We start from the raw sequence: 11,010 nt of genomic DNA on the forward strand, positions 1-11,010 counted from the left end.
ATCCCGTAAAATACTGGCTATATAGTTGTCCTATATGTACCAGTTTCTGGCCCATGACGGTAGCAATAGCGCATATTCGGCTCGCATACTGGAAAAAGTCGCACAGTGCACTCCTGTCACGGTTTCGCCGATAGCTGAAACTGCAGATGATCTTGAATTTGAATTTTTACTATGGAGTCACTTTAAATATCCGTTCCACATTCAAAATCGACACACTATTGTGAAACTTGAATATTTCTTAACATACTGCGTTTTAGGTAATTCGGATCGGCACATTATCACGGGTAGAAGTGAAGTTTGTCATACGACTATGATGTATAGTTGGTTCAAATTCTGGAAATATAGAAATTAATAGTAATTTTTATACTCCGAAAGAGTCAAAATTCATCGGTGAAATTTCTGACTTAGTGTTTTTGGTAATTCAGTGCGGTTCATAATGCAATAGTTTTCTATTCTATCGCATATCGTTTTTTCGTTATCCACCTTCAAAGACGTGTATTCATTTTCCCAGTCACCCTATACATATTATATTTATAAACTCACTCTTCTCAACCAGTTCAAAATTATGATTTCTTTTCTTTTCCATAAATTTCTCTCCAACCAAAGCCAGATTGTCCTGCGGCTCCCAGTCAGGATTCGTTGGAACTTGAACTGAGCTTTCTATCAGAAATTTTTCAATGCTATCCTGTTAACATTAATATAAATGGATCTTTATCGAGAAAAATTCCAATTATTTTTAGAAATTTCCAAGAACAAAAATGCGACATGATAAGTGCACTATAAAAACGGGATGCAAAAAAACCCATCCGATAAGCAAATCCGAAATGAAAACACATACATATCACTTAGGCCATCCTCCACGGGCATATTACGGAAAACACTGTCTTATTTTTATACTTTTCATACCAGAAATAATAACATTATAAGAGGAGGATGAAAGAAAAAACATAGAAAGAGTTTTTCTTTGAGGTCTAACCGGCACTGTCACCTATAATTATAGCGAGTCATATCATAGCGATTCGACATAGTAAATCCTTCAGAAAAGTATAAAAATACATATCTTCTAAGAAAAAAAAGCAAAAAAAAAACCCCCTCGAGGGGGAATGGATAACCAACCGAAAAGACGGGAAGAAAAGATGTGCCAAAGTCAGACGGAAACGAAACATAACAGAAAAATATATAGTAAAAGGAAAAATAGTCGAGTAAAAGTTGGAAAAATAAGGGCAATGTGAGCCCGAAATGTGTTTTTAGGGGCAAAAGAAACGAACATCCAAAAAAGAAAAGCATTTCTTGAAGGGGAAAAAATAGCGTAGGAGTTTGTTTCTCTCAGTTTTAGGGCAATGGGTTTATGTATACACATTGCAAACTTCTGACATGAAACAGAGCCAAAATATTATTGCTTACCCTTCTCGGTACCAGACTCCTTTAATTTTCTCCTCCACCACCAAAAAACATTTAGGAACCATTACTGTGCGGATGGGAAACGCGACGGAATGAGTATAATAATCCTCGAAAATTTATTTACTTTGTTTTTATTATTTCTTTCGTGTATGTATATATATAGATCAACGAATATTTTTAAAATGCCACGGCATTATGGGAAATTATCGCTGTTATTATATACGATATAGTTTTTTTTAAGTAAGAAGGAAAAAAATCTATTTCTGGTGTCGACCCTGTTGAATGATTAATTTATTTTTATTGCGCGTCGTAAAGAAGAGAGAATTTTAGTTGAAGAGGAATGTTTTTTGGATGTTTCCGTACTTTTCTTTACGGTTATAAAAATTTTATGTTGTTTCGAAAGTGTTTAATTTTTTTCTTTACGCTGTTCGTAAATACTGCACGAGCGAATACTTACATTGATGTAACCACCGAATTATGTTCCGATTAAGGGGCCGTTCAAGTATTACGTCAGCATCGATGCGGGGAGAAATGGGGGTATCCGATTTGCTGACTTTTGATGACAAGGGGGGAGGGGGGGTTTGGATAATGCTTACGTCATCAACCATCCTTTATGAAAATATGAAATATTTTTAATGGCATCTTACTCGGCGCGCCAAAAATGAGAAAAACCTTTCGACAGAGTTTGTGTGCACTTGAAGTAACATCCCCGCTATTGATAAGTGCTCTACACAGAGCCACTTTAGTGATCTCTAAATTTTTCGCGGATCCAAGTGATCTGGAAATGTGTCCGGGCCGCTTAAGTGCTCTGGAACTGTGCCACGCATCACTTAAATAATCTAAGAATGTGCCGCGGGTAATTTGATTGATGTAGAACCGCATTGGGGGGGAAGCCACTTAAGTGCTCTAAAACTACGTCACATGTCACTCAAGGGATCTCTAAATGTGTAACGGATCGCTTAAGAGTTCTGGAACCGTGTCCCGGGTAATTTAAGTGATCTGAAAATGTGCCACGGGACGCTTAAATGTTCTGGAATTGTACCACGGGACACTTAAGCGATCCGTAAATGTGCCACTTAGTTCATTTTTATAAAATTAGGTTTGAAGAGGGCAGGTCGCATCAGATAACCCCCAGGGCCATATTTGGTCCGCTGTCCAAGGACCTTTATGTGATTTATCATTATATGGCTTATAGAGGGTGGGTCGCAATGAATTTATTAAAGATAAATTTTGAGTTCATTGCCTTCAAATAACATTGAAATTAACAGAAATTGATTATAATAACATTTAAAGGTATTTTCTTCCGAAATTTCAATTTTAAAAAAATTATTTATTTTGCATTAAAAAAATAAATTTTTGATCGATCGTGGGAGGGGGGGCCTCTCGTGTATGTCTCTTATCCCACCAATATGCGTTAGGATTCAGAGGGGCAGTACTGATGACGAAATTTTGCTGACAAGGGGGGGGGGGATTAAAATGGCTAGAAATTTGCTTACGTAATACTTGAACGGCCCCTAACGGATTTGCGCATGTCGAACAGCAGCCGGAAGATTTTGACGTGACATAGATACTGAGAGTGACGTACAGTAAGTAATCGCATGCTTGAAGTTTTCGGAATGACAAAAAAAAAAAATAATAATAATTAGTGTCATGGAAATAGATATTTTCTGGATATCAGCCACAGTGCGTGAAAAAAAGGAAGGTAGGGTCGTGTCTCCAATGGTATAGATCAGTGGTTCTCAAACTGGGGCTATATGGCCCCCGTGTGGTCCTGGGATATTCTAGAAGGGCCACGGGAGAAAATCAGAAGAAAGGTGATCCACGACAGGTGGAGAAGGGAGTCATAGAGAGCTGTGAAGAGGAAAAGCTTTAAAAAGTGAAACATGGTTGAAAAATATTGCTACTTTCAGAATTCACCAGATCCGTACATAGAACCAGGGCATCTTAAACCTTGGGTCTATGTGGGCATGACCTGTGTCTTCATATCTATAATGGAGGGGGGACTGCACTATATGGGATCTGGTATTATGATTTTCATATGTAAGCTGTTACTTCCAGTTGAGCATGGAGGGCCGCCAGAGCAATGGGTGATGTGTCGGGAGGGTCGATTTATCGTGCAGGTTCGTTGGATCGTCCCGTATTTTACACAGACCGTTTTTTACCATATAATTTGACTCCTGGGAGGGATAATAATCCACCATTTGAATCCGTGCCTATCCAGGATTCCAGAGATTGATCTCATTTATTAAAATTTCATTCATAATAAAAAAAGAAGGAAAGTATCTCAATCTCTCTCTCTCTCTCTCTCTCTCTTGGATGAGGGTAGAAGGGGCCCTAGATAGGACAGGGGGCCACGAGAACAAAATGTGATCCATGGGGGGGGGGGCATGAGCTGAGAAAGGTTAGGAAACATTGGTATAGATGGCAGCATGCTTTCCCGGTTTGCAAGAGGGGGCCTGGGTTCGAGTCCCGGCGGAGATCAGATCACTTTTCTTTCCGAGTTCACCTCGGCATAATATCCAGAAAATATCAGTTCCCTTTATAAATGTATCTTGGGCTGAGAAAAAGGCTGTCTAAAATTTAGTATGTTTACAAGCAAATATAAAATGTTTAAGCATAATAAAATGTTCGTATGTTTGAAGTTAGATCGTTACCACGGTACTACTTAACTCGAATGTATGACTGCTATATCGACTATATGACTACTACTTTCTCAACCTATGGCCTGTGGACCAATTGTGTCCCTCGGAGTCATCTGATGTGGCCCGTTACCTTAAATCTAACTTTGTAAAAATCAATCGACCAGCACATTGCCAGATCACTTAAGTGGCCCACGGCACATTTACAGATCAATTAAGTGACTTGCGGCACAGCTATACTTCACCACACACCAACTCCGGCCATATCTCTATAACGCAATTTACTGCCATTAAACTAGTTGAGTTGGAAATGAAGGCGCCGTGGCATCGGTGGTCGCCTCAAGCTGATTAGGGGAAAATATCTTGTTCTGTATTTTTACCCTGGTTCGAACCTGGGACATTCAAGTGACCAGTGACATAGTACCAGAGAACTTGAGCTGCCCACGGCGCATTACCAGATCACTTAAGTGGCCCACTGCGCATTTTCCAGATAACTCAAGTGATAAGCGGCATATTTGCAGATTATTTGAGTGACCCGCGACACAATTCCAGCCAGAACACTTAAGTGGCCCGTGACAAAGTTCCACATCACTCAGGTTACCAGCAACACAGTTCCAGATCCCTGAAGTAAGCCATGGCCCATTTACAGATCACTCAAACGACCCGTATCATATTTACAGATAGCTTGATTGACACATGACACAATTCCAGAAAACTTAATCGGCCCGCGGCATATTTCCAGATTACTTAAGTGACTCACGGCACATTTCCTGGTAGTGGAAATGTGCCGTGTCGATGGCCCGCTACACGTTATAAAACCAATAAAGTGGCCCGCACTCTCCTAAATGTTGAGCACCATTGACTCAACCATACACGCACCTCATAAATATATATAAACTAGCTATAATACCTGGCGCTGCCCGGGTTTTCTTCAATGAGACTGTTTGGATCACGTGATATCTCCCTCTTTCTTTGAGGGACATGCAAACCGTGTCTAAGTTAACCAATATGGCGACTTCCCGCGCGACTTCATGAAATAAGCAAATCTAGATTTAAAGAAACGTGATGAATTTTTTTTTTCCTTTTTCTGAGGGGCGCTAGGTATTTCGATTTCCCCCCCCCCCCTGAACTTTAAGTTATCCATCTGCCTGTTTCAGCTTTCAAAAATGCTTAATTGAAGCTGTGGAATTTTTTCGATGTACTTTTTACGGGCCCATAATTAATTTTAAAACATACTGAACCATGAATTTATGCAGTTGAATATCAAAAGACAATACGGAGACATTAATTTTCATGCTTGAGAAGATTTAAATAAAAAGTTGAAATCAATGTTATTGCATGGATATCCAAATCAAAAGTAGGTCCGGCTAACCACTTCATATTTAATCTCCTGGGCTTCGTATATCTCTAATCGAACTTAATATTTCAGAAATCTAGAATTCAATACAATTTTTTAAATTATTGATGTGACAGAAAACACCACTAAATTTCCGTATTTCTACATTAAAATCGGCAATTTTAACACTGATTTCTATGAGGATCGCCCTTTTCCTGACCCTCAAAGCGATGCTGATGATGATTATGACGTCTATTCAAAAACCTCGTTACTGGCAGGATTGAAAATGTGGCAAACCATTATAAAGGCATAAACTATTATACATATACTAACAAGATTAAGGAAGTGACAAACCGTTGTAAAGGCATATACACGTCTGAAACGCATTGCTAGGGAATCACGGTAACCAAAGTAAACGTTCGGAAAGTGATTGTTGAGGCCCAAAAACCATTGTTGTCCGACAGTTTTTTGTCCATTTGGGGCACTTGCCCTGCTCTGATGAAATTTTAAAGTAGCCTATCGTTCAAGTCGGTTCCCATTTCGTATATATGCAAAATTTGGTGACGAGCGATCTAAAATTATAGATTTGTATAGAGAACATACACACAAACACACAGAAAATCAATTTTATATACATAGATATTCCTCTGGCGAATTTCTAATGAATTGGTAGACAATAATACTGCCATCACGAGCAGCTTACCTTCTTCAAACGGATAAAATACCACTTGGCTCAGTGCCGTTTTAACACATGGGCCCCCCCCCCCACCCTAGCACGGACTCAAGTGCGAAGGGAGCCTCGGGATAACGACATTAATAATTTCCTACAATAGATTTTTATTATAATAATAAATAATTTTAAATTAGTAAATATAATTTCCTACAATCTTTCTTATTTCGGATAAAATGCTTACTCTTAAAAATGTCGTAGAAGAAAGGTTTTTCCCCTATTATTTTGGCACAGATCCGGAATTTGCAATGAAAAATGTTGGGGATTTTCTCGCAAAATCCCCAGCGCATCCATTGAATACTCTCTTTGCATTCAAAATGATAAGTTAGTACATCTTCATTTGTCCTGGTTTAAATATAATTATTGTACATTGTGATCGATTTTTTTTCACGATTACAATGGGGGGGGGGGAAGTATCGTGTGTTTTCTTGTCATATATTTATTTATGTTTCCGAAAGTTTTCGTAAAATTTATTCCCTGAAAACAAATAGGCTATTGCTACAGGGTGATTATAATTAAAGTTCCCGTACTCTGAGTAGATTTTCCTAAAAACTGCTTATCCGAATGCAGCCAAATTTTTAGGATATCTTAATGAGACCATGAGACAGCTTAATGAATTTAAAAAAAAATCAATTTTCGACCACCAAGTGAAAAAGTGGTGCTTTTTTATTGCAATTTACATTTTCCCATGGTCCATTCAGCATATGTTCCAAGTTTCAATGGAATACGTCCTCCAGAACGGACATAAGTTGGAGAAGTGTCAGTATATCGACGGGTGTTACATTGGTGTCAGAATACTGAAACATCTCAGACCTAAGCGCCCGTTTTGGAGGACGTATTCCATTGAAACTTCGTATATACGCTAAATGGACCATGGGAAAATGTAAACTGCAATAAAAAAGCGCCACTTTTCCACCTGGTGGCAGAAAATTGAAATTATTTTTATTTCAAAAATCTCTCTCTCTCATAGTCTCATTAAGATATCCTAAAAATCCGGCTGAATTTGTATAAGTAGTTCTTGAAAAAAAACTACTCAGAGTACGGGAACTTTAATTATAATCACCCTGTATAGCAAAAGGAGGGAGAACGAGAGGGCAATTTAATGAAATACACTTGAACGCCCACATAAAAAGTTACGAACGAACACAAGAGGGATTAATTGCGATAATCTGTGGGGGTGCATTCACTCCATTACAATCGAAAATTTTATCGGGACTACAAAACAATTGGAAAAGTGTTTATGTGCACGTGTTTGACGGCTTTAAAATACAATGTAAATTAAAAATAATATACAGGGTGTCCTGTAAGTCCCAATTCACCCTTTATCGCATTAACCGTTCGTCGTAGAGGTATGGTTCTAATTTAAAAACTGCTCAAAAGGTGTTCAGAAATCACTTTGTACCAGTTTCGAAAATGAAAATTTGGGGAACCTTTTAATAATAAAAAATTATATTCATTATATTATTATATTATCATAAAAATTATATTATATTATTCAATAAAAAATATTTATATTCATTATATTATATTATCATAAAAATTATATTACATTATTCAATAAAAAATATTGTTATTGAAAGCTTCGCTGTTGCTAACAGTGCTGTCGGATATTTCAAAAGCTCCACTACTGGGAATATTAGAAAATGAGAAGATCAGTTATCATTATTTCTGATGGTGAAATAAAGAATAAATAACTCAAAAATAAATTGGTTTGATGCTTAAACTAAAATCTATTATTTCGTACAACAGTTTGAGAGAAATGTTCTACGCATGAGTATTTCAACATATATATTATAACAGATTAACTGCCTGGGGAGGAACATACAAAAATTCTATTCTATCATTAAGACGTTTATGTGATTTTTTTTCAACGAGATATTCTACACATTAACAACATTTTTTCGCAAGGCAATGTATCACTAATTCATTTTAATGTACTTCAACTTTATTTATACAAAGTACTGATATTCATGTATAAAAACCCTGATTGGTATCCCAACAGAGCAATTACACAAAGAAATATTATACAAATAGAGAATCTATATCATATACCAAATACCATTACCAAGAAAAACAATTTACAAAAAATCTTTATGCTTTCTTGCTCCAAGGTTATGCAATGAGTTTAATGGTATCAATAGACAACCGCTTTCACTCAGTATGCATAAAAAACTATGATAAATTGTGTATTTGAAATAACGAATATTGAACAGTTCATTTTATTTGATAATTACTGTAAATCACTAATCACTGAAATCTGAGGGGGGGGGGTAACATTTAAACATTTAAGCAATATTCTTCAAAAAAAAAGTCAATTTGGATGTTAAGTATTATTGTTTATTGTGTATCTTCTATCGAGTATTACCGTTTTTGTACATTTTCAAGGTTGCCGAAACATTGTCGCATTTGTGTCAATGTTTATGACCCATGGAAGGATTATATACCTTTGGGTAAAATAGTGTTTGTTTTGTAGATTTTTTTTTTTCTTTCTATCCTGTTTGTTTTTGTCTAAAATAAATAAATAATATTACATAAGTTTTGCTTAAAATTTGACATAAAAATGACTTTTTCATAGAAAATGGCATAAGGAGTGCAAAATTTATTATTCGTTTCACCATTTTGAGACAATTTCTATCGAAAATTTTTCTAAAATTCACTCCAGTACCATTTATTCGGTAGACAAGTGAGAAGAAATGTTGTCGGATTCCTCAATTCGGTTATCTTTTTAATTCAGAAATTGCGTGAATGAACTCATATCGCTAATCATTCAATAAACGAAACTCGTCATCTTCAGAAAAGGAAACAATTGAATTTCTATAAAGAAATGAATCTCTTGTATATATACAGTAGTACACTCGGGTAACATAGAATAGTTAAAGGGGCGTAATATGAAATACGGGGTTCGCCCCGCATTCAGGTATGATCGCCAAATGAAAATGATAAAACGCTTGAAAATGAACGAAGGTTTTTTTAACAGCTGGCTGATGCGAAGATATATTTTGGAAAGAGAGAAAATTCAACTGCCTTTGCGAGGAATCGAACCCATGTCCTTTCATTTTCCGGGGAAGCTCACAATTTTTGACATTGCCACCAGACCGCCAGAACCGTCCATGTACGGTCCCGTAGGTGCACACGAGCTCCAAGGAAAGATTGAGATATTCGTTGCCTCTGTAGTCTACACCCGGAAAGTAAAGGGATGTGGGTTCGATTCCCAACAGAGGAAGTTGAACTTTCTCTCTTCCCAAAATATATCTTCGCATCGCCAGCTGTTAAAACACCTTCGTATGAATAATGACATCTTCGGATACAGAGTGAATGTCGCTCGGTTGTCACCATCACTACAGCTGGTATAGGAGAGAGAACATTTGTTTTTCTACTTCCTGAAATTTATTCAGGAAAGGTGTTTATTAATTAGTGGAAATGGGGCCCATTTATTTGAAACTAAGTACAATGCACATCATAAGTGCTGTATTCTATTGCGCTCTGCTCATTTTTAACTTGCGATTCCCTCCGGTTAGATGGAACGCTATTTTTCACGGATATTGTGTCGGATAATATGAAATACTATAAGTATTATCTGAGTTGGGCTAGACTCAGCCCAAATATATATCTTCAAGATGGAGGGCGCGGTAGCTCAGGTCAATAAGATCTCGCCTGAAGTACCAAAGGATGTTTAGAGATATCGCGAGTTCGATACCCGGTTTGTCATTGTCAGAAACTTTCTTGACACGAGGGTACAACAGAAACGGCGACATGACTACAGAAAAAGATTGCTACTGCAAAGGGTCCCACATCGAGAGGTTAGCGCACCACCCTCTCGGTGAGTATAAAGAAAAAGCTGCCGTTCAGAATCGGCAATAAATTGTAGGTCCCGATCTAATTAACCCTCGTGTGCAAACCACCGCATCATCAACTGCAAGAAACATACGATGACATTTTTATTTTTTATTGTAATAGATTCATTAAACCTTGTTTTCGATCAATGCGGATTAGTTTTTCATTTCGAACACCCCCCCCCCCCCCCATTCCATATTACCCTACTATTCCACATTACCCAATGAAAATATTTTTAATGCCTTTTTTCGTAAATACATTTATTTTTAAATACGATATACTTATCAATGCAAAGACAAGAAACTAAATTTTATAGAAATACGGGGGTTTCAGGTTTTTCTGTACCAGGTTTCAAATTGGAATAATCAAAAAAATAAAAGTGAATTCCATATTACCCGAATGTACTACAAGTCTTGGAAATACGAGTAAGGTTTCTCCTACCTCCATCTTTGATCCAAACTATCCCCGGGAACGGTAACTGCTATTCCTTCGCGGAACTCGCCATCCATCCATACAACGTACGAAACTCCGCCAAAGATAAGTGACGTGTAGATAGGATATTGAGAATGGAAACGAGAGAAAAGGAGAAGAAAAGGAATTTTCAGCACGTGCTTCATGCCTGTCAGCCAAGATATTAATGCCTTGTTTCTCAAGTTCTTGTTCCACGCGAACAGAAGTGGGGATGAAATCCCTTCTCTCCAGAGGTTTCAAGATAATAAGAAAAAAACGAAATCTTCTTCTTTTCAAGATCTACTTAACTCGGATTCCATCTTGAGGCCAAAGGTGACAGAGAAATGGTAATTAATACGCGAATGACAGAACTCATCTCTGCGGTCATGTAAGCTGATGCTGCTCCTCAGAACGAGAAACCTAAAAGAAAAAAGAAAAAACAGTCTTTTTTTAGATACTTTTTTTTTTCGTGTTCAAGTATCATTTCTTGTGAGAAGAAAAAAAAAATGGTACAATGTAATTTAATGTCCATGAACCTATCCGTTGAAAATGGGGAAAGAAATGCGTTTTTTTCCACCCCTTCCTCTTAAACTAAGTATTTAATTGAGTATCTGATTCCT

General features: G+C 37.1%; 1 protein-coding gene across 1 annotated transcript in view; it reads right to left on the reverse strand.

Annotated features, from left to right (window-relative positions):
- The window catches only part of LOC149082629 (uncharacterized), a 207,034-nt gene extending 196,550 nt beyond the window's left edge, over positions 1 to 10,484 (reverse strand). Inside the window, exon 1 of the mRNA XM_089235896.1 lies at positions 10,382 to 10,484. The gene's annotated coding sequence lies outside the window, so the exon portion shown is untranslated. The remainder of the gene's footprint in view (positions 1 to 10,381) is intronic.
- Between the last annotated feature and the right edge of the window lie 526 nt (positions 10,485 to 11,010).

Source organism: Pholcus phalangioides, unplaced genomic scaffold (genome assembly GCF_987345545.1).
Source record: "Pholcus phalangioides strain wild (caught in Gottingen) unplaced genomic scaffold, Ppha-v1.0 ptg000009l_1, whole genome shotgun sequence".
Lineage (NCBI taxonomy): Eukaryota > Metazoa > Arthropoda > Arachnida > Araneae > Pholcidae > Pholcus > Pholcus phalangioides.